The following is a 24,613-nucleotide window of genomic DNA, read 5'->3' on the forward strand; positions in this document are numbered from 1 at the left end:
AATTAAGGCAGTTGGCAAAAGGAAGCATTGTTCTACTGCAAGAGGAAAATCTGTAACCACCCAATGACATGCCATTAGGTCAGCTCCAAGTTCTCCTGGGCTTTTTCTTAAATGCCAGAAAGACAACTCCAAAAATATCAGTGTTTGACAATGCTCAGAACCAACTAAAAATATCATTACTCTTCAACAACTAAGAGAAACAAAGATACCAGTGGGAAGCTATGAATTTAAGAATCATTTGGAGTTACATGTAAAATATTTAAAATGTTTAAAAAGAAAATGCAATAAAAAAGAAAGTGTAATAATTTATCATAATGCATATCCATAGTGTTTTCAATAACAATAAATAAAATAAATCACCACAGTGGAAGGTACAAATCTTTCCTGATGGCCCTTGAAAAAAATCCCACACAGGAGTCTGATTATCCTTGTTTCAGTTATGTTGATATACTGAAACCACTCAAGGCAGAAGGACTGTGTACTTCAATTGGCTAGTTTGGCTTCGGTAGCTATTAGTAGGAAAATGGCTCCATGAAAGGGAATACCTAATTACAAGTGGTTTCTTAGGAAAAAATATATGTGGACATTGGGGATCTGGAGACTATCTTAAAACCACTTGTGATCACAGAACATGAGAAAGTCTTCACCTACCAAGGTACACACCTCCCAGGATTGGGCCATTTTAAAGGCTCCTCAAGTGACTCTGTTAATCATCCAGGTTTGGAAACCCTTGCTGAAGGTGCAGAGGGAGTTCCATAAAGAGGTTTCATAGGGAGGTTTTATTTTTCTTTTGGCAAAATAAAGCTTGTTTTGAGTTTGTCAGAAAGAGGAACTTCTTCTTTTTTTTTTTTAAGATTTATTTATTCATTTGAGAGAGAGAGAGAGACAGTGAGTGAGGGGCAGAGGGAGAGGAAGAGAATCTCAAGCAGACTCTGAGCTAAGCATGGAGCCCAATTCAGGGCTTGATTTCATGACCCTGAGATCATGACCTGAGCCAAAACCAAGAATCAGATGCTTAACTGACTGAGCTACCCAGGCACCCCAGAAAAAGAAACTTTTATTTCAAGTACCAAGATCCAGAAAAAGACATGAATCCAGAGAAGTGAGCCTGGCACTGACACTACTTTTGTGCAGGGGACACTGGCCAATCTGGAGAAAAAAAAGGCTGAGAGGACGACTGTGATACTGACAGCTTCTCTGGGATGAGGAATACAAAAAATCAAACAGGATCATCCCAGTTCTCTGATAAAATATATCCTCCACCCCTCCTTTGAGTTAGGACCCTGAAGGACTGCACCCTGGGAGTAAAGGTAAACTGGAGTAAATCAGCCCTCACCCAGATTCTGCCCAGTTTTATATCACCCATAGGGGTAACAATTTCAGTCAATACATGCTTGATTAAGGTGACTCCAGACTACTAACACACTCATGTGATACAGAAAATAGCGAAACTGGTCTCATGCTGAAGATAACATTATTTCAGGCCTCAAACTATTTCTACAAGTTTACTGGGCACCTGGGTGGCTCAGTCGGTTAAGTGTCCAACTCTTGATTTCAGCTCAGGTTATGATTTCATGGTCGTAGGATCAAGCCCTGCATTGGGCTCTGCACTCTGCACAGAGTCTGCTTGAGATTCTCTCTCCCTCTCCCTCTGCCCCTCCTGCCGCTTGCTCTCTAAATAAATAAATAATATCTTTTTTTTAAAAAAAAGATGTTTAGAACACAATCAAGAATAACTAGTCACATGAAAAAGACAAAACACTATGGGCAAGAACCAACAGAAATAACAGACAACAGAAACCAACACAGAGATATTTTAGATTCTAATAGATATTACACAGATTATAAAACAACCATGTTTACTATGTTCAGAAGATAAAAGATAAGCTTTAAAATTTTGGCAAAAACCTATGAACTATAAAAGTGACACTTCAGACTTGAAAATCAAATAAATAAAAATTATAGGACTGAAAATACAGTAATTGAAATTAAGAACTCAGGTTAACTCTTAACAGGTTTAACAGCAGATTAGACAAAGAAGCAAAAAATTAGTGAACCCAAAGATATCTAAGAAGAAAATGTCCAGAATGTAGCATGGAGAAACAAAAGGTAGAAAATGGAAAAGAGAAGGTAAGACACACACATACAAATCTATATGTTCCTAAATGTTAACCTCATCTTAAAGAACTATACATTCAATCCCTTGTTCTCTATTAGAGCAACATGTTCCCTTTTTTTTTTAACCTTAATTCTTTCATTTATTCATTTGTTTATTGTCGTGTCTCTCTCAGCCCAACCCTCAAATGTAACCTCCTTGCAGACAGAGACCCTGCTGACCTTGTTTACTACTCTTTTTAGAGAATATACAATGTCTGGCTTCAGGGCTGGGCCTGGGATGAAGCTGTAAGGAGGCACTCATTCTGAGAATTATGCATTGCACCATGAGAATAAAGCATAAAAGATTATAAAAAGGAAGAAGTCTCTCATTTAAAAACCAACCAAACAACCAAAAAAACCCAGGGAATTTGTTAAGAGTTTTCTTATCAACAACACTGGATTATAGAGGACAATAATAGAGCAAATCCTCAAAAATATCAGACAAAAGAATTTTTAATCTAAAATTATATCAGCTAGCATTCAAGTGAGAGGATAAAATAAACACTTCCTTGAACATGAAATGTTGCAGAAAGTTTATCCTCTCCTTTCTGAAAATTACTTAAGAACATACTTCATGAGGTACCCAGTTGGCTCAGTCAGTAAAGCATGTGACTCTTGATCTCAGGGTTGTGAGTTCAAGCCTTACATTGGGTATAGAATTACTTAAAAATAAAATCTTAAAAAAAAAAAGAACATACTTCAGAAAAATAAAACTTGTTAGTAAAAAAGGAAAAAAAGTGGGGCACAAAAAACCTTATGTAGAAAGGTGGGTAATTAAGTCTAAATAATTGTAATATGCAATGTAAAAAGATTGATGAAAACCTTGAATTAAAATCCCAGATGAGGGGCACCTGGGTGGCTCAGTCAGTTAAGCATCCAACTCTTGATTTCAGCTCAGGTCATGATCTCAGCGTAATGAGATCCAGCCCTGCATCAGGCTCCGCACTCAGTGTGGAGTCTACTTGAGATTCTCTCTCTCCCTCTTCCTCTGCCCCTACCTCCCACTTGCACATTCTCTCTCTAAAATAAATAAATAAAATCTTAAAAAAAAAAAAATCCTAGATGATTTTCTTATGGTCAGAAGTGGAAGTAAAAGAGAAATAAAGACTACCTAAGGCTTTGTCTTATTATTTGGAAAGGATACAGCCATGGTTTAATTCTAGATATTGTTATGTTTAATGAAGTACTTCATTTTTAAGAATAACTATTAGAGGAATAGAGATAGTATGTATAATTTCCAAGGCAAGAATAGAAAAAAAAGAAGCAAAACAATCAATTTAACAAAAATTATATATGTCTACACATATAAATAAAAATTCATACAGATTTTTTCAAAAAACACTAAAAATTTTATCTCTGGAGAGGGGAGGGCAGTTGAAGGGGGGAGGGGATAAAGAGGGAATTAAAAATTTTCCTTCCTATATACTTTTGATGTTTGATTTCCTAAATAATAGTATATTAATGTATTATGTATGTCATTTTTAAGCACTTTGGGATTTTTTTAATCCAAAAAAAATCCTAAGGGGAAAAGAATTCTTTAGTTTTCTCTGTCTTCTCTTCTTTCTCCTCCTCCCTTCTCTTCCTCCTCTCTCTCTTTATTTTGTAAAATTATTCTGAAATTTGTGTGGAAAAATAATAGAAGAGCATAAAAACGAGATATCATTTAGTGCTTATCAAGTTGGCAAAGATTAAAACAGTTCTAAAGATTAATAACAGATGAAATGGAATCTCCTACAGTGCTGGGGGTGGCAAGGAAAATCATAAGTGGACAGAAATAATTTGAAGATAAATTTGGCAATAGATATCAAAAATCATTTTAAAGATCATGTTCTTTTGGGTTACCTGGGTGGCTCAGTCGGTTAAGCAGCTGCCTTCAACTCAGGTCATGATCTCAGGGTCCTGGGATCGAGTCCCGCATTGGGCTCCCTGCAGCGGGAAGTCTGCTTCTCCCTCTGTCCTCTCTTCTCCCTCTGCTCGTGTGCTCTCTCTCTCTCAAATAAATAAATAAAATCTTTAAAAAAAAGAGAGAGATCATGTTCTTTCACTGTAATTTCATGTTTTATAACTTATTCTAAGGAAATAAAATTAATATTGAGAGTAAATATTGAAGCAAAGATACTTATCCTACTCATTATACTTAATATCAAAAAGTTGAAAAGGCTCTGAATGTAAATGTTCAGAAATTATAAATTACAGGATACATATAAGATATGATATGACACAATTATGAATAATTATTATTGCAAGTAGTTTTCAATAAAACGGAAAATATTTCATTCTAACGGAAGATTTTAAAACCCGCAAGATGCAGAATGGTATACATATTGTTTGGTTATAATGCACTGAAAAAGCTTAGGAATATTGAATTAAAATGGCCAACCCAGTGCTCGTGAATATTTTTCCATTCCAACAACCAACATCTCTAAAACATGACAGACAAGTGGGGTTTTGGGGACGGTGGGGAGGTTTGGGAGGTCAGTTCAAACGTTAATAATGCTATAAAAAGCATGTTACCATCAAATCAGAAATTTTAAGGAACCCTTGAAATAGGGGAAGCAGAGAAGACTACGTTGACAAAGCAAATTACATGTGAAACCACGTTCAGGGGAGACAGATGCACCTGTGGAATCCACTGGTCCTGCGCTCCAAACACGATGGAAACAGATACAGTGAACAGGAGGGAGCCTTGGGGCAGCCATGGGAAGATTCTAATAACCCAATCCAGGTCACCAGGCTGGTAGGTCCCTCCCACCACAAAATTACGCCAAGAAGTAGGCCTGTTGGGTTATTTGCCTCAGGCTAGAACAGTGAGTGTAAGCGCTTAGAAGGAAGAGGCAGGAAAATGCCTCAGGGCGGCGGTGACACCCAGAAAGTACAGGGAGCCCCTAGACCTGGGGGATGAGTGACTGGTGTTGCCTGCTCAGGACTGGGGCTCCGACTCACGCGCATCTGCTACAGGTAGAAAGAAAGAACGTCCAGAAACAGGCAAAACCAGATTCTCTTCCCTTTTTTCACATAGGAAAATTTCAAACACATACGGATTAAGAGGATATTACAGAGAACCTGTACTCACTGCCAAGCTTCCACAACCACCCCCATTCCGTCATTCCTGTTTTATGTACACCTTTAATTTTTTTCTGGGGCATTTTAAAGCAAATCCCAAGGACCATATCATTTCACTCACAAATACTAAGTGTGACTCTAACACATAAAGGACTATTTATTTATTTTTAAAGATTTATTTATTTATTTTAGAGATAGTGCGGGAGGCGTGCAGGGAGGGGCAGAGAGAGCTGGAGCGAGAGAATCCCAAGCAGACTCCATGGAGCCTGAACCAGGGCTCGATCCCAGCACCCTGAGATCATGACCTGAGTCGAAGACAGCTGCTTAACCAACTGAGCCACCCAGGCACCCCTTTTCCAAATTTCTGATCCACGGAAACTGTGAACATGACATGGTTGTTGTTTTATACCACTAAGTGGTAAGGTCAGTTGTTTCATATCAGTAAAAATCAGAAACACTAGTTCATGTTCAGTTTCCCACTCCCCCCCACCACCTGTTTCAAAATTTGCTTTATGGTTCACTTATTTCAATTAGGATCTAAGCAAGGGTCACACATTGCTTTTGACTGGTATTTCTTTTTTTTTTCTTTACTTATTAATATTGATCTCTATATATTATTTTTGACAGGTAGGACTAGGCCTTAATCAATTTTGATCCTTTTCAAATAGCATAGATGTTTTTTCTCGACTTCCATACCCACACATAATAGCTGCATATTTCAAGGGCAGAATCCGTTCCATACCAAGATATGTGTATAGTCCTAGAATGTCAAACAAGGGTTTACTCTGTATTTCAAAAAGAATATTTTTCCACAAGGAAAAAAAAAATTATAACTTAATCATTTTATAGCAACTTGAGATGTAATTCATATCCTATATAATTCAAAGTATACAGTTTAGTGATTTTTAGTATATTCACAAAGTTGTGACACCATTATCTCAATTGACTCTACAACATTTTCATCATCCTAAAAAGAAACCCAAACTCATTAGGAGTCACTCCCACTCTCCCCCAAACCCCCAGCCTTAGGCAGCCACTATTTTCTCTATATATAGATTTGACTATTCTGGACAATTTCATACAAATGAGATCATACCATAATGTGGACTTCTGTGTCTGGCTTCTTTTCTATTAAATATTGTTTAATCCACGTTAATTTCCTCTTCTTTTTTTCTTTTTATGCAATTTATTTGTGAAGAAACTGAGTCTTTTGTCTTATAAAATAACTTGTAGCCTGCTTTGGTTGATGTATGGACATTGATCGCCATGTTCCTCTTTTGAGCTGTATTTCCTATAAAGTGATGGCTAGATCCAGCAGCGTTGGCAAACTTTTTTGGTAAGGGGCCTGATAATATTCTAGGCTTTGCGGGCTACTCAGTGCCACCATCCTGGCACGAGAGCAGTCATAGATGTTATGGAAATGAATGAGCATGTCTGTGTTCCAAAAAAACTTCATTTTCAAAACAAGCAGCAGCCTGATTTGGCCCATGGGTCACAGTTTGCCGGCCCTGATCTAGAAGAAAAAACGTTATCGAATACAAAAATCAGTCCACAGTCCAGATTCACCAAATAGTTAAGGGAGACCCAAATTATGAAAGGAAAACCAAACTAAACAAATCTAAAAACCAATATCTGAAGAAACAGTATAAATAAAATAAACAAGAAAATCTTGAAAGAAGTACTGTACGTGGAATATTCTCAAGAATGAAGAGATGGTACTGTGATTCCTTAAGCAAGCAAAGTGTTGTGATGATAAGTATTTAGAGATCTTGGAAATGAGTAATACAGTCATCGAAACATAAATCTCTGTAGACGTGCTGAATAACAGCCCTTCGCTAGCAGAGTAGGCTGAGAAATTGTTCCAGAACACTATACTAAAGAAAAAAGAAATGGAAATACTAAAAGTTAGGAGACTATCGAAGTTACACCCAGAAATTCCACCATCCATCTAATAGAAGTTACAAAGAGAACAGAGACAGAGCAGAAGAGATAAGCAAAGGAATAATAATAGAAAATGTTTCCTTGAGCTAAAACAAAAAACAAATGTGATCCTTTAAATAGAATGGCCCAGTGAGTAACAAGCAGTGCGATTATAGGGGGCGGGGGGTACCTTGTACACGGACACATGATGATCGTTTCAGGACTCCTGCTATAAAGACTTCTCTGTCCCCTCCATGCATCTCCAGAGTCTCACTCAGTGACTCTGGGTCGGAACGTGAAAATCTGACTTTTGTTCTTGTGCTTCCAAAACCACTGCTCCAGGTGAACCTAATTTGCAGACAACATTGGCAACAGCTGCTTTCTAGAGCAATAATCTGCAACTCTGAACCGAACCACCCTTACCCAGCCTGAGACCCATTGTCTAGCCCAGTTCTCCCAGACGCCTTTTAAGCTAAGAGTCCCATTCTCCTTCCCTGGGCAAGCAGCTCTGCCTTGGTGTGCCACTGTCAACCCCCCTCCCTGTCACCCCCACAGAGCAAGATCCTCCTTCCACCTTGTGCCCAGTGCCCAGCGTTTTATCGGCAACTCTTCCAATGACCCTCGCATCTCCAACATTTCTTGGCCCTGAACTAGTGCTCTCCGGACCCCTGTCCTGAGGGCCCCAGTCCCTGACTCCTATCCTTTGCCTCATTTTCAAGATACTGGCTCTGTTGGGATTCACTTATTCACCTACCACACAAGAGCTTAGTGCATGCTGAGCACTGTGCTGGGTCCTGGGGAAACACAGCTGAAAAAGACCCGAAGCTTGCTCCTTCCAGGGACTTCTAGTCGGGGGCAGATACCAGGGGGAAGAAGTGGACTACCGTGTGATCCGGGGTATCATACAGTGTGGCTCCTGACCTTGACTTGGCCAAGTGCTTACGAAATTTCAGATTCTCGGAACTGGTCCTCTGGATCATAATCCTATGAGGACATGGCCCAGGAAACGGTATTTAAAACAAGTTCAAATAATTTGTATGACCATAAAATTGGGATGACCACTGGCCTTAAAGAGCTATGTCCAAGGTCTCTGATTTGGTTTGGAAGGAAGCTGGGGAGTGTGAGAAAGGGTGGTGGGTGAGCAGCTGGGTGGGTATTTAAGGAGTCGTCACACCCCACGACGTTGCTATGCTAAGGAGTCTGGCCTTTAAAGGAGGAGCTATAGGAAGCCAATGAAAGTTTCAAGGGAGGGAAGGGGCGGGAGCAGCAGAGTGTAATTTTTTTTTCAAAGATTTTATTTATTTATTCATGAGAGACAGAGAGAGATGGAGAGAGAGAGGCAGAGGCAGAGGGAGAAGCAGGCTCCCCGCTGAGCAGGGAGCCCGATGCGGGGCTTGATCCCAGGATCCTGGGATCATGACCTGAGCCCAAGGCAGATGCTTAACCGACTGAGCCACCCAGGTGCCCAGCATAGTGTAATTTTAAAAAATGACTTTTAACATTATAGGAGGATGGAGGATGAATAGAGGTGAGTTGGGGGCAGTGAGGGGGTGAGCCCAGGGGGTGGAGAGACTAGTGAAACATGGTGGGGACTGGAGCTGGCCCAGTGGCAGAGCAGACAGAGAAGGGGGAGCTGAAGGTCTGTTTGGGAGATGCACCAACCTCACTAGGTGACAAGAGTCAAGGCTGGACTTGCAGCTCCTGTCCCCTGTGCTCGCCCCAGCCCCATGGGATGGTCAAGTTCCCAGTCCCAGTTGCTTCCTGCCCGCCCTCACCTGCCATACCCTGTCCTAAAGTATGCCAGTTATTGGAGGAAAAACACACATAAAGCATACTTCTTTTGTACCTTTAGTTTCATTGCCCTAATTGTTAGAGACCTTATCTTGATAAATTGATTGCCCTTCATATTTTGTTCTTACAAAAACCTAAATACTATGGTGCTGCTTTCCTGTTGGTTCTTAGCTTCAGAGATCTTTTAAAGGTTCATGCCTAAACTACTCCTTCAGGTTCCCAAACAACCTCAGGGCAGCAACTCCAAGAAAATGCAAGGGCAGAACTGACCAGCTGGTCCTTTCTGGATGCACCCAAACTTTCCTGCAGTGAGAGGAATGTCACACGCCCACCTTCACAGGTTGCTCCAGATGGCAATGAAAAAAAAGAACATGCATTTTACAAGTGAGTTATGAGTGGTCACACAAAGGGTTACTCAATTCATTTCCACTTGGCTGAGAATTTGGAGGTAAACCCTTTCAAGCTTACATAGGTCACCTGGGACTTCAAAAATAAATTATTTAGAGCTGTCCAGAGTGAAGTAATGGTTATTGCTGATTAATCCTGATGAACACTCATGATACAGTAATAAAGCGGGTATTATAGAACTATAGGCTCAATAAAATAAGTTCTGTCTCTGTAGGAGAGATATAAAACTGCATTAACAACTGAAATATATGTGTGATAATGAAAAGATTCAAATAACTGCTTACAATTTACAAAGCACTTTCTCGTTTATTACCTCATTTGAGCCCCACAAAAATTCCTTAAGGTAAATCGTCTTTATAGTTCCATTTTATAAGTGAGAAAACTGAGGACCAGAAAGATTAAGTGACTGGCCCAAGGACGTACAGCCAATAAGACATTTCTCTATATCAACTAGCATGCTTTTGGCTGCAAGTAACAGAAAACCCAAATTAAAGTGTACTAAATAGTAGGAACTACTAAAGAAATGTAGGAACTCCTATAACAGAAAAAGTCTAGTGGGGCAGTGGGCTTCAGGCACAGTTTGATCAGAAATCCAGCCTTGTCTTATTTTGACTGTCTTGGATTTATCCTTTTTGTTTGTGTCAGCTTTATTCTCAGGTTCTTTTTTCATTTTGTAGCAATGCTGAAGCAGTTTCGGGACCTACCACACTATCTAAGTAGGAGAAAGGACTTCTTTCTCCTATCACCAAACCAATCAGGCTTCATTTTTATCACACCAGGGGCCAAGGGAATGCCAGGTCCTGACTGGCTCAGGACTGGGATACATATCCATGCATCAGCCAAAGACCATGTCAATCGAGGCCACCGCCCAGCAGCTGGGGACTGGATGAGTCTCCTTCAAACCCCACGGCTGCTATCCACCACATGTCAGACTTGAATGCATGACTTAGAATTCTGAATCCTTTGGGTTTGTTTGGTTTTGGGCTTGGGGGTGTTTTTCTGGATCTTACATATTGTCAACCTTTATTCCTGGAACAGACAACTCTGTGTAAAACTGTTATTTTTGTGCATGTAAATGGGCCTAAGGAGGTCCTTAGGTAACCAGAAGTCCTTCCCAACTGGTATGCACCAAGATGGGACCCTTCTCTGTGTGTGTGTGGCCACTATCCATGGAGTCTGTGGTTTCCTGGTTTACTTCTCCAACTCACATTCTTCTACATTCTTTGGCCCCATTCATTTGTGTTTCAAGCACATTTTTGTTTCTTTGTGTCAGGGCCCAGCTAGGAAGACAGAAACCACTTTGAATATTTAAAAGAGAGGAAATTTAATGCAATGAGATGGAAGAAATTTAGAAGCCAAACCAGGGATTGTGAGGCAATCCAGAGACTAGCCACAGCAGGAAGTTGCTGACCCTCCTAGGGTGGAGGGACAAAGGGAGGAGGTGAGGCTACCCAAGCCCAGGGCCTGGGATGGCCCAAAGGAAGCTGGAACCATGGCAGGCTTCCGGGGAGAGCTGAAGCCAAGGGAGGGAGGCAGCAGCTGCCAGAGACGCCACCCCAGTCCAGAGGGAAAGGGAGAAATACACTGACTTCCCCTTCCTCCGGCTCTCCACATGCCCACCAGAGCCTCCCATGGGCCAGACCCAGTTAGGAGCTGATGACAAGGGGCCTGAGAACCTGAGCCTGGAGGGTCAGGTGCTCTGAATACAGAGCCAGTGGAGACAGGGTGAGGAAAGGATCTCAGACACCCAGAACCAGCACACTTGCACAACAATACCACCCATGCTCGTTGTGGGAAAATTCTAGATAATACAGATATACAAAGAGAAAAAGGTAAAAAATCATGATTTTATTAGTTTTTTCAGTTTTATTGGTATGTAATTAGACATACAGCACTGTATAAGGTCAAGGTCATAATGATTGACATATATTGCGAAGTGATAACCACAATAAGTTTAGTTAACATTGATCATCTCATACAGATACAAAAAAAAAAAAATTTTTTTTAACTTGAGATGACAACTCTTAGGATTTGTTCTATTAACAACTTTCCTATCTACTATAGAGCAATGTTAGCTATAATCATCATATACTACATCATGTCCCTAGTACTTATTTATCTTATAACTGGAAGTTTGTATCTTATGACCACCTTCCTCCAATTTCCCTACCCAGCTGGTAACCACAAGTCTGATCTCTTTTTCTATGAGTTGGGTTTTTTTCTTTCTCTTTTATCTCCCTCCCTCCCTCTGTCCCTCCCTTCCTCCCTCCCTTTCTTTCTTTCTTTCCTTCCTTCCCTCCCTCCCTCCTTCTTTTCTTTCCTTTCCTTTCTTTTCCTTTCCTTTTGATTCCACCTATAAGTGAGATCATACAGTATTTGTCTTTCTCTGTCTGACTTATCTCACTTAGCATGATTGCCCTCAAGGTCTATCCATGTTGTCACAAACAGGATTTCCTTCTTTCTCATGGCTGAATATTTTTGTTGAACATGAGTTTTGCAAGTGAGTATATGCATGTTTTCAGTGAAGAATAAACTAGAAAATATTCCTATTTAAAAAAAGAAAATATTTCTATTGATTGTCCTTCCTGAGTAGAAACAAATGTCTATATTTTTTATGTTTTTGCCTAACAATGCAGAGAAAAGTAACTGCCCTGTGTTTTGAATATGAAGACATTCAAGAATGGGTTTTCATATCTGTGTTAAATTTGTTTTGAAATAAACATTTTCAAAAGTTAGGCTGCAATGAACATGGGGGTGCAGATATTTCTTTGACACAGTGTTAAGAGGCAAGTGTTAAGAGGCAAAGTTAAATCTGCCAGTCTCAGAGACCTGCTGAGGGCTGCCTACTGCTCATTAGTCAGTCACTGTGGGGGTCAGTGTTCTGGTCCTTTCCCTGTCGAAAGGCCAAGCATTCTAGCAGTTTGACATTTTGTTATATATACCCTAAAAAATTCAGTTTCTCTTCTCTATCAAGTCAAATGTGAAAAAATAGATTTGACAACTGTAGTAAGAAGCTTTATTTCTTCCAAGAAACTGATTTGCTCCTTTTCCCAAATAACACGAGCTATATGACTTATCAGTTCTCCTCTTTTTGCCCAGACTACCAGGAAACTCAAAGTTGCCTCTCATACTAAGACCAGCACATTTTAGCCCTTCCTGGTGGACATGTGCTTTTTTTCTCTTCTCCATGTTCCAAACTATGTTGTTTCATGTCAGCTCTACGGTGTATGTGTATGAGTCAAGAAGACAGAAAGAAATACAGACTCATAAGGGAAAGGCCCTTGAATTATTTCCCCAGAGGGTTGCTGGGGCATCACTTTGCCCTGTCCAACTTTGTCCACTTTAAGCCAGCACAGGGGAATCATTTGCCACAGTGGAACAGATCCTGTCTACCGCCCTCCCCAACAGCAGATGGCCACTCCGTACAAATCCATGTCATACATCATTGCTGAGTGAGACACCACCATCCACTGGACAAATCACTAGCATCTTTGCTCCAACTCAGTAGGCTAGGAATTATATGTGTGTGCTCAATAGACTCTGGTTCAATAAGTGTTCAGCTGTGGGGCCCCTACTGAGCATCTTCACAATGGAAAGGGGTGGAGCTAGGGGCTTCCAGAGGGATTAGGGTTAGATGTTTAATTACACTGGGCATTTTAATTAGGTCAGGCAAAGCTTTTGCAAAGAGGTGAAAGCATTGTCCCTCCAAGCAAGCACCTCTCTGGCCTGTTTTGCTTCCTTGATTCACAAGTTAGTCTCTTTAGAATGTTTCTCTTGTCCTTTGTTTATTTGAGGCTGACAGTCTGGCATCAGGCCCAGTTTAATATAAATTTTACTGTTGCTATCACATCCCCAATTCTATCAAGAAGGTTATTATCATGTTGTCTAAGACACCTTACAATGGTAATTATCAGGCCAGGTGCACACCCATACTCACCCCACCCCACCCCTTTCTACTTTGAATTTCAGAAATGAACTCTATGCTCACTCCCATTTCATTGAGACAACAAGAACCTGTGACTCGACGGCATGGCAAAGTAGATATTTAGCGATTATCTAGATCATTTGATTGGGATAGGCAAACAATTCATATAATTTAGGTTCTAGAGTATATCTGCGGGTCTAAAAGACAGGGAAAATCTTCCAATAGCTTATAATTGCTTCAGAGTTCTATAAACACATAGGCTGCTTTTATAGCAAATTTGCTTCCCTAATTATGTTTTACATAATCTAATGTGTTCATATTAATTTGTATTCTCTAAGCATATACCAGCCCAAAGGTATGTTGCCTGGTAAGCTGGCCGAGGAAAACTGACCACAGGTGATCATCAGGGTAGAGCTGAAAGTTGGCAATTAACAGGAAAGATCCAGTACTGACAAAAGGAAGGAATGACTGCAGCATTTGGTTTGGAAAATGGTGTGTGGGTGTGTGTGTATGTGGGTGTGTGCACGTGCACACACACACACATGCAAGCAAGCACACATGCGCATTGTGTGCAAGTTCCATTGTTGGTTTCGGTGCAGAGTTGGGTCAGACCCTTAGCATGACTTTAGAACATGGGCATCAACGGTGAATGATGGTAATAATAACCCACTTCAGGGGTGTGGATGTTAGCCATTAGACATACACCTCTGGCTTTGAGCCAAGACTTGAGGTGGAGTCTGAGCCTGGACTTGTCCAGGAGGCCTATGCCTTCAGCAGGTAGAGTCTTACTGCAAAATTATATCACACTAACAATGAGACTTACTGGAAAAACAAATAAAATGCTTTAAATGTTTAAATGCACTTCCAAGTATTCATCCTTCAAATATTTAGACTCTGAGCTGACTGGGCCAAGAGCCCAAGCTTCCTGTGCATGCTGGATGGTTCCAACAATCTCCCCAAAATCAGCAAATATATAACGACTTACAATATCATCCTTTTGGAGCCAAAAAAATTATTCCCCAGGTATTGCTCCAGGAAATCAGCTAGGTCTTTGTCCAAAGGTCTCCGTAACATCTATAGAGTTGATTCATTTTTAATAAACTTTCACCAAGACCTCCATAAGACCATGGTCTGTGTCCACTGTGAGGTTGCACCATAAACAAGAGTGGATGGAGATTTGGGGGTAGAGGTGGGTAGGAGGAAAAGGAAGGAAGAGGGAGAGAGAGGCAGAAAGAGCAACATGTTGAGGAAACTGGTCGCCATCGAAGGCTTTGATGCCTTAATCAAGTCTGCAAGAGGAAATAGGAGAAAACCAGGAATTTTGTTTTTGTTTTTTAAGGGATGGGAAGAGGAAGGTGAGGGCAGCAGAGACAGATTTCCTTTTGCATTTAAATTTCTCTAAATTCAGTAATCATAAAATTCATTCTCCTTTTCCCAGGGATATTCATACAAAAGCTTCCCTTTTTTGAAGCCTCCATAGCAAAAAAAAATCTGATTCTAGAGTTTAGCCATCTCTTCTTTAACTAAGAAACTCCACCAAATTAAAGAAATACCCTTCATATAGACCTTGATTCTAGAATATTTTATTAGTACTTTGTTCAGTCTTCCCTGTGGACTAGGTAGAACAGTGGAGTCAAATTTTACATGCATTTGAAGACATGAACAGACATTTTTCCAAAGAAGACATCCAAATGGCCAACAGACACATGAAAAAGTGCTCAACATCACTCAGCATCAGGGAAATCCAAATCAAAACCTCAATGAGATACCACCTCACACCAGTCAGAATGGCTAACATTAACAAGTCAGGAAATGACAGATGTTGGTGAGGATGCGGAGAAAGGGGAACCCTCCTCCACTGTTGGTGGGAATGCAAGCTGGTGCAGCCACTCTGGAAAACAGTATGGAGGTTCCTCAAAAAGTTGAAAATAGAGCTACCATACGATCCAGCAATTGCAGTACTGGGTATTTACCCCAAAGATACAAATGTAGGGATCCGAAGGGGTACGTGCACCCCGATGTTTATAGCAGCAATGTCCACAATTGCCAAACTGTGGAAAGAGCCAAGATGTCCATCGACAGATGAATGGATAAAGAAGATGTGGTATATATATACAATGGAATATTATACAGCCATCAAAAGGAATGAGATCTTGCCATTTGCAACGACGTGGATGGAGCTGGAGGGTGTTATGCTAAGCGAAATAAGTCAATCAGAGAAAGACATGTATCATATGACCTCACTGATATGAGGAATTCTTAATCTCAGGAGACAAACTGAGGGTTGCTGGAGTGGGGGGTGGGGTGGGAGGGATGGGGTGGCTGGGTGATAGACACTGGGGAGGGTATGTGCTATGGTGAGTGCTGTGAATTGTGCAAGACTGTTGAATCACAGATCTGTACCTCTGAAACAAATAATGCAATATATGTTAAGAAAAAAAAAAAGAAGATAGCAGGAGGGGAAGAATGAAGGGGGAAAAATCGGAGGGGGAGATGAACCATGAGAGACGATGGACTCTGAAAAACAAATTGAGGGTTCTAGAGGGGAGGGGGGTGGGAGGATGGGTTAGCCTGGTGATGGGTATTAAAGAGGGCACGTTCTGCATGGAGTACTGGGTGTTATGCACAAACAATGAATCATGGAACACTATATCAAAAATTAATGATGTAATGTATGGTGATTAACATAACAATTAAAAAATTTTAAAAATTTACATGCATTTAACTTTTATAAGTTTGGTTATGTGAAAAAGTCAGAGTGGGGTGGCATGGGGTGGGTACTGGCTGAGAAACAGTCCACCAGTCCCTGGCATGGCACCTTCCTAAGAGAGGTACAAGGGCAGTTTTGATTGTCTGTGGCCTTCATCCTGTGGCTGGCTTCAGAACCTGACCCTCCGATCAGACACAACAATGCTGAATGATTGCCCCTTGGGAAATGGAAAAATAAAAAAGAAGCAGAGTCATTTTTCCGATGTTTCTCAATCTGTACCATAAGGAGAATCTTGGCTTTCTAAATCTTTGGGCCCAGCTACAAAGCCCACCACCATCTCTTTCACCTTTTTTTTCTTATTGTGGAGTACAAAAATGGGGTCCACTAACGAAAAGTATGGGAGGTAGAGCCTTTCTTCCTTCCTTCCTTCCTTCCTTCCCTCTCTCTCTCCTTCTTTCCTTCCTTCCTTCCTCCTTTCCTTCCTTCCTCCTTCCAATATTCGTGGAATATCAACAATGTATCAAGTGCAGGATTCAGCAGTAAGCTAATGCTGAGTCAAAAAGGGAGTCAAAAGACGAGTCTTGACTTGGTTATGTAGAACTAGCACTGTGACACTGGGGGACCTGTGGATCCTTCTGGGTCTCCATCCACCAAAAAAGGTGGGGAAAAAAATGGCAAGTAAGTTCTAAGCTTTCTCCCAGTGATAAAATTCTATGAAATCAACTTAGAAATATTTTCTTAAAACTTAAAAGAAAAAGGGACGTTTGGGTGACTCAAGTGGGTTAAGCGTCCAACTCTTGAACTCAGCTCAGCTCTTGATCTCAGGGGCATGATTTTAGGCCCTGCATTGGGCTCCATGTTGGGCATGGAGCCTACTAATAAACAAACAAACTTAAAAGAAATAGAACAAACTGTCCTTACAGCAACTTCATCAATTCCTGACAAGCACTTTGCCCAAAGCAGCTCTTGCACCTCATCTTCACCTTTCCAGGCTGCAGCCACCTCCACTCACCTCTCTCCTCCAGACTCACCATCATCTCCTCCTCCTCTCAGCTCTGGGGCTTCCAAGCAGACACTTCCACAGAATGAAGAGATGTCTTTCTCGATTTTGTTTCCTGTCGTGGATGCTGTCTTTCAGGTCCCGGGAGGGTGATTCAGGCTTCAGTGTCTTGATGAAAAGTAAGGACAGCCATGTTATGGACAAAAGTATGGAAATGGATCTCTTGTAAGATTAATCATACTTTCGGATTGTGCAAATGCTCCATTTTCAATGACTGCATCATTTGTAATGTGGCTTTGTATGCTATCATTGGGCATGTGAGCCTGTTTGCACTTAGTTGGTTAATTTGGCAATAATAGTGGTTCAAACACCAATTGCCTTTGTTTACTCCAACCTTAAAAAAACATAATGAAACACTTGGTTACTCTCAAAGGGGAAAATGTTCTTATAAAATGCCTGAATGTTTGTGATATCCTATCAGGGAACGTTGGCCAAACACTACTATGGGTAATACCTGCTTCTTCGTTGTTCTAGCCAATCAATGAATACATATTTGAAGGAGGCCTATTCAGTCAACAGGTGACCTTAATTCACTCCCTGAGCATTAAGGAGAAGATTAAAAAAAATAAAAAGTGTAAAATTTCCTGATACCACGGGAGATGTGGTGGAAAGCCAGGACACTTAAATTTGAATCCCACTTATGTGATTCCAGGACAGGGACTCTGTCATTGTGAGCTTTCTATTCCTTGCAAGGACATTAATAACTCCTGCTCTATCTTTCTCATAAAATGCTGGAGAGGGTAAACTGATGGCACGTAAGAAGAAGGGGTTACAGCCACGGAACGCTCCCATCACCAAGCACTGAGCATATCTACTCCCTCAATCTTCACGAGAACCCCATTTTATAAGAAACCCCATCCCTGCACAGGGGAGGGGCTCACTAATAAAAAGTGGAGCTTTTTATCCCAACCAAAGCAGAATCCATGCATTTACCCCCATATGATAATCGATTACACAAAGGTAACTACTAAAATGTTTTAACACAAAAGAGGAGGAAAAAACTTTTCTTTACCCTCCCCCACTTACAATGGCAAGGGGAGGGGGTAGAGAAATGTCTGCAATATTTTAAGTGTACATCACATGATTCAGATGACTTTGCTAGGTTAACAGCATGAAAATGTTTCACATCGTGTGGCTTTCTTACAAAGTTACGATGCTTTTGACTTATTAGGCTTTAAAATATCACACATTTACACAACAATCCCACATTTTCCTCTTGAATTTACATTCCAACAAATGAAAATAATTTTTTAATATGATGGCATTACAAATTGCTGGACTCCAGGGAATCCAGCATCTCTTGCTTTCTGCCTGCTTCTACGGAGCAGGCAAAAACTTGAAAACCAAAGACACCAGCAACCTTCCAGCAAACAAAGGCAGTCATTATGTTTTCTGCACTTAGGAGCTTTTCCTCTGCCAGGCCAATACAGAGAGTACTCATCTCCTTCCAACTCCCAAATCTCTTGACTTCCTCCTTCTCCTTCTCTCTGTCTAGGGCCTTTTGAGTGAGATGGCCAATAAGCCCCTTGTTTCAAATCTCTGCAGGAACAAGTGGATGCTACTCTCAGTGTCCACTAAACCATAAGTCCTTTGAGGATACAGGAAGACATCCACCAATCTCAAGATCAAAATGCAACAAGGGGAAGTGTGCAAAGAAAGGAGGGGCTGCCCACCACTGCCTTCTCTTACAAAAATGGTAGAATCTCTGGGGAGAGCAAGCGGTTTACTCTTGCATAGTACATACACTTCGCAAGGGTTCAAGAATAATACTCTCTACTTAGTTTCACTTTTTAAAATGTTCTTATAGTACAATAAACAACACTATTAGGAGCTGAGTACTTTGATACATGTTCTCTCTCTGAACTTCACTGTGATAGGATTTGAACCTGTGTCCTGCAGACACCAACACTCCGGCCCTTTTCTTTCTTTCTTTCCTGCCTTCCATCTTTCTTTCTTTCTTTCTAACTTTCAAAAGAGAGAGCGGGAGCAGGGGGGAGGGACAGAGGGAGAGGGAGAGAGAATCTCAAGGCTGGAGAATCTCAGCCTGGAGCCCGACGCTTGGCTCAATCTCACAACATAGGGCTGGATCCTACAACCCTGAGATCATGACCTAAGCTGAAATCAAGAGTCAGACGCTTAACCGACTGAGCCAGCCAGGCACCCCTTTCTTTTTTCTTTTCTTTTTTTTTTAAAGTAAGCTCTACACCCAATGTGGAGCTTGAACTCACAACCCCAAGATCAAGAGTTGCACACTCTGTGGACTGAGCCAGCCAGGTGCCCCCAACTCCTGCCATTTTCTTAACAACAGACTGACCTGAATGGATTCCCAAGATCACAAAGTAGTCATTTATGATCATATTTTCTTAATTATTTCATTCCATGTTCTAAAATATGTGTAATTGTGCATTTTCAGGAAAACAACATCAGATCTAAAGAGAATGGAAGGGAAAATTTCTTTCTGAATTTTTTAGGTTTTAGTTACAAAAAGCAACACATCCACTCTAAGCACTCCTTCCCCTCTTTGGTTTTATAATTCCTGTAATGTTTCCCTGGCCCCCACTGCTAGGAAGGGGTAATTGGGTAAACCCAGAGAGGGTTATCAACAGATAGCCAAATCAACAGAAAAGATCAATTTGAAAATAAAATGGTTTGAGATGGATTGACTGCTGGAAAATCAGGGTAGCCATCTCTTTTTAACATGTCAGCACATGTCCCAAATAGTGTTCTCCAGCCTGCTATTCGCTTCCACTGTCCAACTAAGTAGGAATGCCCAAGGGAATAGGACCTTGTCACCTCCCTTGCCTCCTCCCTGCTCCCACTGGCAATCTGGCAGTATTCAGCCCCAAAGGTAGGAGTTTCATCTTGATACGTCTGGACTGGCCCTGGGCCATCCCAACAACCCTAGCATTTCTATTGTCACTTCTCTCAGCGTGGCTGTTTTCACAAAGAAGACATTCTTAATCATGCAGTAGGAACTGGGTCATCACAGCTAAACTCACCGCTTAAAAGAATGAGTTCTGCTAGACAAACATTCCCTTCCAAGTGTGAGGATGTCTTGACCATGATACAGGGTAAAGTGTCCACCATCATGTTCTTCCTCAACAGGTGGTGGGGCAGGGTGCTTCATCCCCAAGAAAGTCCAAGAGGAAAAGGAGAAGGACGGTTTCAGAACATGTAATGTTGTCCAACAAGTCCAACTTAAGTGGGGAGTGGTTAATACTTGCAGGTATAATGCCTATCACTAGTAATTCGGGAGAGCAGCATGGGAAGTCACCATCAGCTCAGATGACCCTAAGCACACAAGTCAAGCAGCCCAATGAAGGTGAGACGGGGCATGAGTGCTGCCCAATGATGGGGCCACGCCCAGCACGGCTGGGTCTGAAGCAAGCCTCCTGATGGCTGAATGTGTTGTGAAATACTCGCAAACTCCTTGGATAAGTAGCTCCCATTCTTAGGATAAATAGAGACTCCCAAGGAAAAAGTACCAGACCACTAAGCCAGAAGACAAACTGATGCAGAATGGTGGCATCCGCAATACAGAACAGCCTGGGAGCCTCTTTGATCTGTGCATTACTATATTTGGCTCAAGGCCCCATTAAAACCAAGCCATTTATGTTGGGGCCAATAAATAGAGCTAATAAAAGGCATCCTTGCACTGGGACTGTGTGAATGGGGGGGAACACAGGCTACCTGTGGCGTTCGGTGAGTGCGGATGCTGACGGCACTGCTGCTGTGCATATACAGCTCCCTCTGCACCCTACATGAGAAGGGCCCGTCGCACCCAGCACAGCGAAGCAGAGTAGAAGCTTCTCCAAGCCCCAGCATAGAAATTGCATTTGACAAATACGCACTGAGCATCAACTAGGTGCCAGAGTATAAACAGGAAGTATACAGAGATGAATAAGAAGTAGGCCCTGCCCATGAGACTCCTGACTAGAACAAAGGCATTTATGTCTCCCCAGCAGCTCAGACCAGGATGGTGGCCAAGCAGAAGGAAGAGCAATTCGTTCTACGTGGGCAGATTCTGGAAGACTTTACAAAGAAGGTGCTATTTAGTCGAACCATAAAGAAGGAGTGAAAAGAAACTAACAGCTAGAAAAGGGTGGTATTCTGAACAGACACAAGCTAAGCAAGACTTGAAGAGCTGAGGGGCAAAGGCAGCTTAGAGAGAGTGTTAGAATTCTGACAAGGACGGAGTGCAAAGCCTGAGGCTGGAAAGGTAGGTCAGGACAGGCTGCAGATGGTCTGGAATGACTTGCTGTGCCTGCACTTGACCTTATTTTTGTAGGTCAGGGGTTGTAGGCATTTTGCATTTTTGTACTTTATATTGGTTTTTAAATTTTTATATTTCAACAGAATTTTTGTCAAGTGATTCTTACATGAAACTTGAATGTATATATAACCAAGAGAAGTGATGCTTTATCAATACAAACGGACTTTTATTATCTCAGCTTTATTACATTTGCCTCTTCTTAAATTAACCAATGGGAAAAGTTGTAATTGTTCCCATGTTACTCAAGATTTTTTTCCTAGCGCGAGTGACAGAAAACCCAATCTAAACTAACTCAGGGGAGAAACAAAAAGTGGGGGACAAAGAAGGATTTTTTTACTTCTGTAAATCCAGAAGTGGTTCTGGGATTCAGGAGAAGCTGAAGGAGTACGATCAAAGCTTTTTGCCCATTTTAACGCAGCTCCGCATCCCTCTCTGCCGGCTGCTCCGCTCTCTAGAAGGGCTTCCTCGCAGTGGGGGCCCAGGCTCGGAGCCTGTAACCAGCTTTGTCAGTTGTCATCTCCTTCCCAAGAGAGCCCAACACAGTCCCAGAACTAAGCCTCAGCGGCCGGGCCTGGCTCACATGCCTATCCCTAACCCTGTCACTGGCCTGACTATGTTGCCTACTGAGTGACCACCCAGAGTCTCCATGGACTGAGTGTGGAGGCAGGTAGTGTCTCAGAGGGAAACTGAGGTGTTTCTACCAGAAGAAGAAGAAAGGATGCTGGGCAGGTAAAAACAACAGTTGTACAAATATAACGTGAACATTTTAAATTAGGGATAAGGAATAACAATTACAGGCTTTTATCAGTCTCAACACCCAGTCTGCTTCTGTACTTTATTTTAGTTGCACAGTATTGAGAAAATCCCAATTAACATAGGGAGTGGTTACAAATAGTAACCTTTTTTTATTTTTAAAAAATATTTTATGTATGTATGTATGTATAGAGAGTGTGCGTATGTGAGCGGGGGGGAGGGGCAGAGGGAGAGAGAGAATCTCAAGCAGACTCCCCGCTGAGCACGGAGCCCATTGCGGGGCTCGACCTCGCGACCCTGAGATCATGACCTGAGCCAAAATCAAGAGTCGAACCCTCAACAAACTGAGCCACCCAGGTGCCCCCAACAGTAACTATTTTTTAAACAGCATACGTGGAACCCCCAGGATGTTCTTCCATTAAATGTGTGCCTGAGTTTGAAAGGAGACCAAAAGTTGAGTAACAGGAAATTCTATGTCAGAGTTTAATTACAGAAACCACGATGAGGCTCCTTTGTTGATTACAGTGTTCACCCGGAAGATGCTTCTCAAATATGTCTGTAATAGATGATGATAAATTCAACAATATCATTTTTTTTAAAACTCCGATATCGCAGTGACTATGGTCCCGAGTCCGAATACAGTTAAATAAACGTTGTTTTGCTATTAAAGTCACAATTTGAAGTTTCAGCTGAAGTGCTGACATGTTACCAGCAAGTAAGCACGGTGACATTATAACCCCACACTGCCAAATCATATTAAAAAACATCAGCCAGTGATGTAACTCTTATATCAGAGTCCTATTTTGCAAAGTTTCCTTTTCGGAGAAAATAGTGATTTCTCATCTCAAATGAAAGAGTAATAAGAACACCTTCTTTTGAGACAGTAGATAAATATTACCAGAAAAAAGTAAATTCAGGAGCTCACAACCTTGTACATTCCAAATAACTTTGAAAATCCTGGTTTGATGATCATGTCTTATTAAACTGACAATATGGAGAGTATTATTAACCACGGTTTTAAAAGACGCTGCTACCTCCTTAACAGCAAGCCTTTCTATGAAACTTTCCAGTGTCTTTTCTAAAATCACATTTCAGCAACAACGTTCCCCACTACTCTGCACCACTGTACCATTCTACATTATTTTATTTTTCTTGGTGTGAATGGCATGCTTTCTTTCCTAGACTGAAAAGCTCCGTGAGGCTGGGACTCATTCATCACATGCTTCCTCCTCATACAGGACAGTATAATGTATCCTAAGAGCTTAGCGTGAGGTCTGATAGGAGGCAGGACTCAATAAATGCTTGGTAAATAAATGCATAAAAATAATTAATGTGGCTTATTTACAACAAAGTTGAAGGGGGAGTTTTGTCTAGCCATTGTGTCAAATAAAATTCCTGAGACGAAACAGTTTTGTACTCCAAATTAAGGGCAGACAAAATCAAAACCCAAAAACTTACCTCCTTCAGAGAAATGCTCTCTGACTGAGCTCTGTGTTTCGAGGGCTCTTTTGGCCACACACACGCTCACACTTTTCACCAGTCATTCATTCATCACTCATTCATTCATCATTCATGTGTTCGTGTACTGTCCTGGTTGCTGAGGATGTTTTAAGAAGGCATTGAACATAGTCCTTGACCTTAAGGAGCGTAGTCAGGGAGAAGCATAACAAATCATCATAGAGCCACCTGATTCGTGCCATAATAGAGATATGAATATTACATGGCGTCGATCAGGCTTTTTCGGGTTGCCAGGAAGACAGGCGTGCTCTGGTGCCTCGGGTTAATGTGGTTCGTTGTGAGGATACCGGAGGAAGTGGGGAAGAGCAGGAGGCAGCTCTAGCAGCTGCCTGGCGGAACTGGGAATGTCATTCAGGTCATAGCATACCTCCAGCCACCTGTTTTTCTTGACATGGCTTCAGCAGTAGGCATCCGTTGCTCCTTCTCTAATGCTCTGCCAGTGTGGTGACTCAGCTACACTCTGCCTCTGCTTTTCTCTGCTCGTGCTGCCAAATCCCCTCGGCACTTCTTTTCCTCCACGCCATTGTTCCCGTTTTGTCATGGCCCCCACCGCCATGGGGACAGGGCTTTCTGACTGCGCTCAGCGCGTCCGCCCATTTCTACCAACCTTTTGGTTTAGCTCCCCTCCTCCCCCACACTCACTAGGTTTCAAATTCAAGTGGAATTTGAAGAGGCTTTGCGTGATTGGCCAGTCATCATCTAGGAAACAGGGACCACATGGGGCGGAGCTCTTGCATCAGCCCATTTCATTGGCTGCTGGACACACAGCCTCAGGTCTCGGTTCAATCTGCTGCAGCCAGGAAAGCGGGGCTCAGGGTTACGAGCGTCACAGGAGGGTTGTAGTTGGGGCTGGCAACCTTAGCAATTGACTTTTCTTCGGTACAGTGTACCACTGTATTGTTTGCCATCTCCAGTTTCTGCCCACTGTTGGGCTTTGCTACGTATAATGTCAGAGTTATAATCGATTTTTGAAATAGACTTTTTTTTTAAAAGATTCATTTATTTGAGAGACAGAGAAGACGAGTGGGGTGGGGA

The 24,613-nt window shown here is 41.7% G+C and overlaps 1 long non-coding RNA gene across 1 annotated transcript; it reads right to left on the reverse strand.

Annotated features, from left to right (window-relative positions):
* Positions 1-24,187, reverse strand: LOC123847648 (uncharacterized). The gene is made up of 3 exons (XR_008506615.2): positions 23,946-24,187; positions 17,006-17,142; positions 1-4,168 (listed from the first exon to the last, which is right to left on the reverse strand). It is a non-coding gene; the product is annotated as an uncharacterized LOC123847648 (long non-coding RNA).
* Between the last annotated feature and the right edge of the window lie 426 nt (positions 24,188-24,613).

This window comes from Mirounga angustirostris, unplaced genomic scaffold (genome assembly GCF_029215605.1).
Source record: "Mirounga angustirostris isolate CCGP_5_RB_7025 unplaced genomic scaffold, mMirAng1.0.hap1 SCAF_2, whole genome shotgun sequence".
Lineage (NCBI taxonomy): Eukaryota > Metazoa > Chordata > Mammalia > Carnivora > Phocidae > Mirounga > Mirounga angustirostris.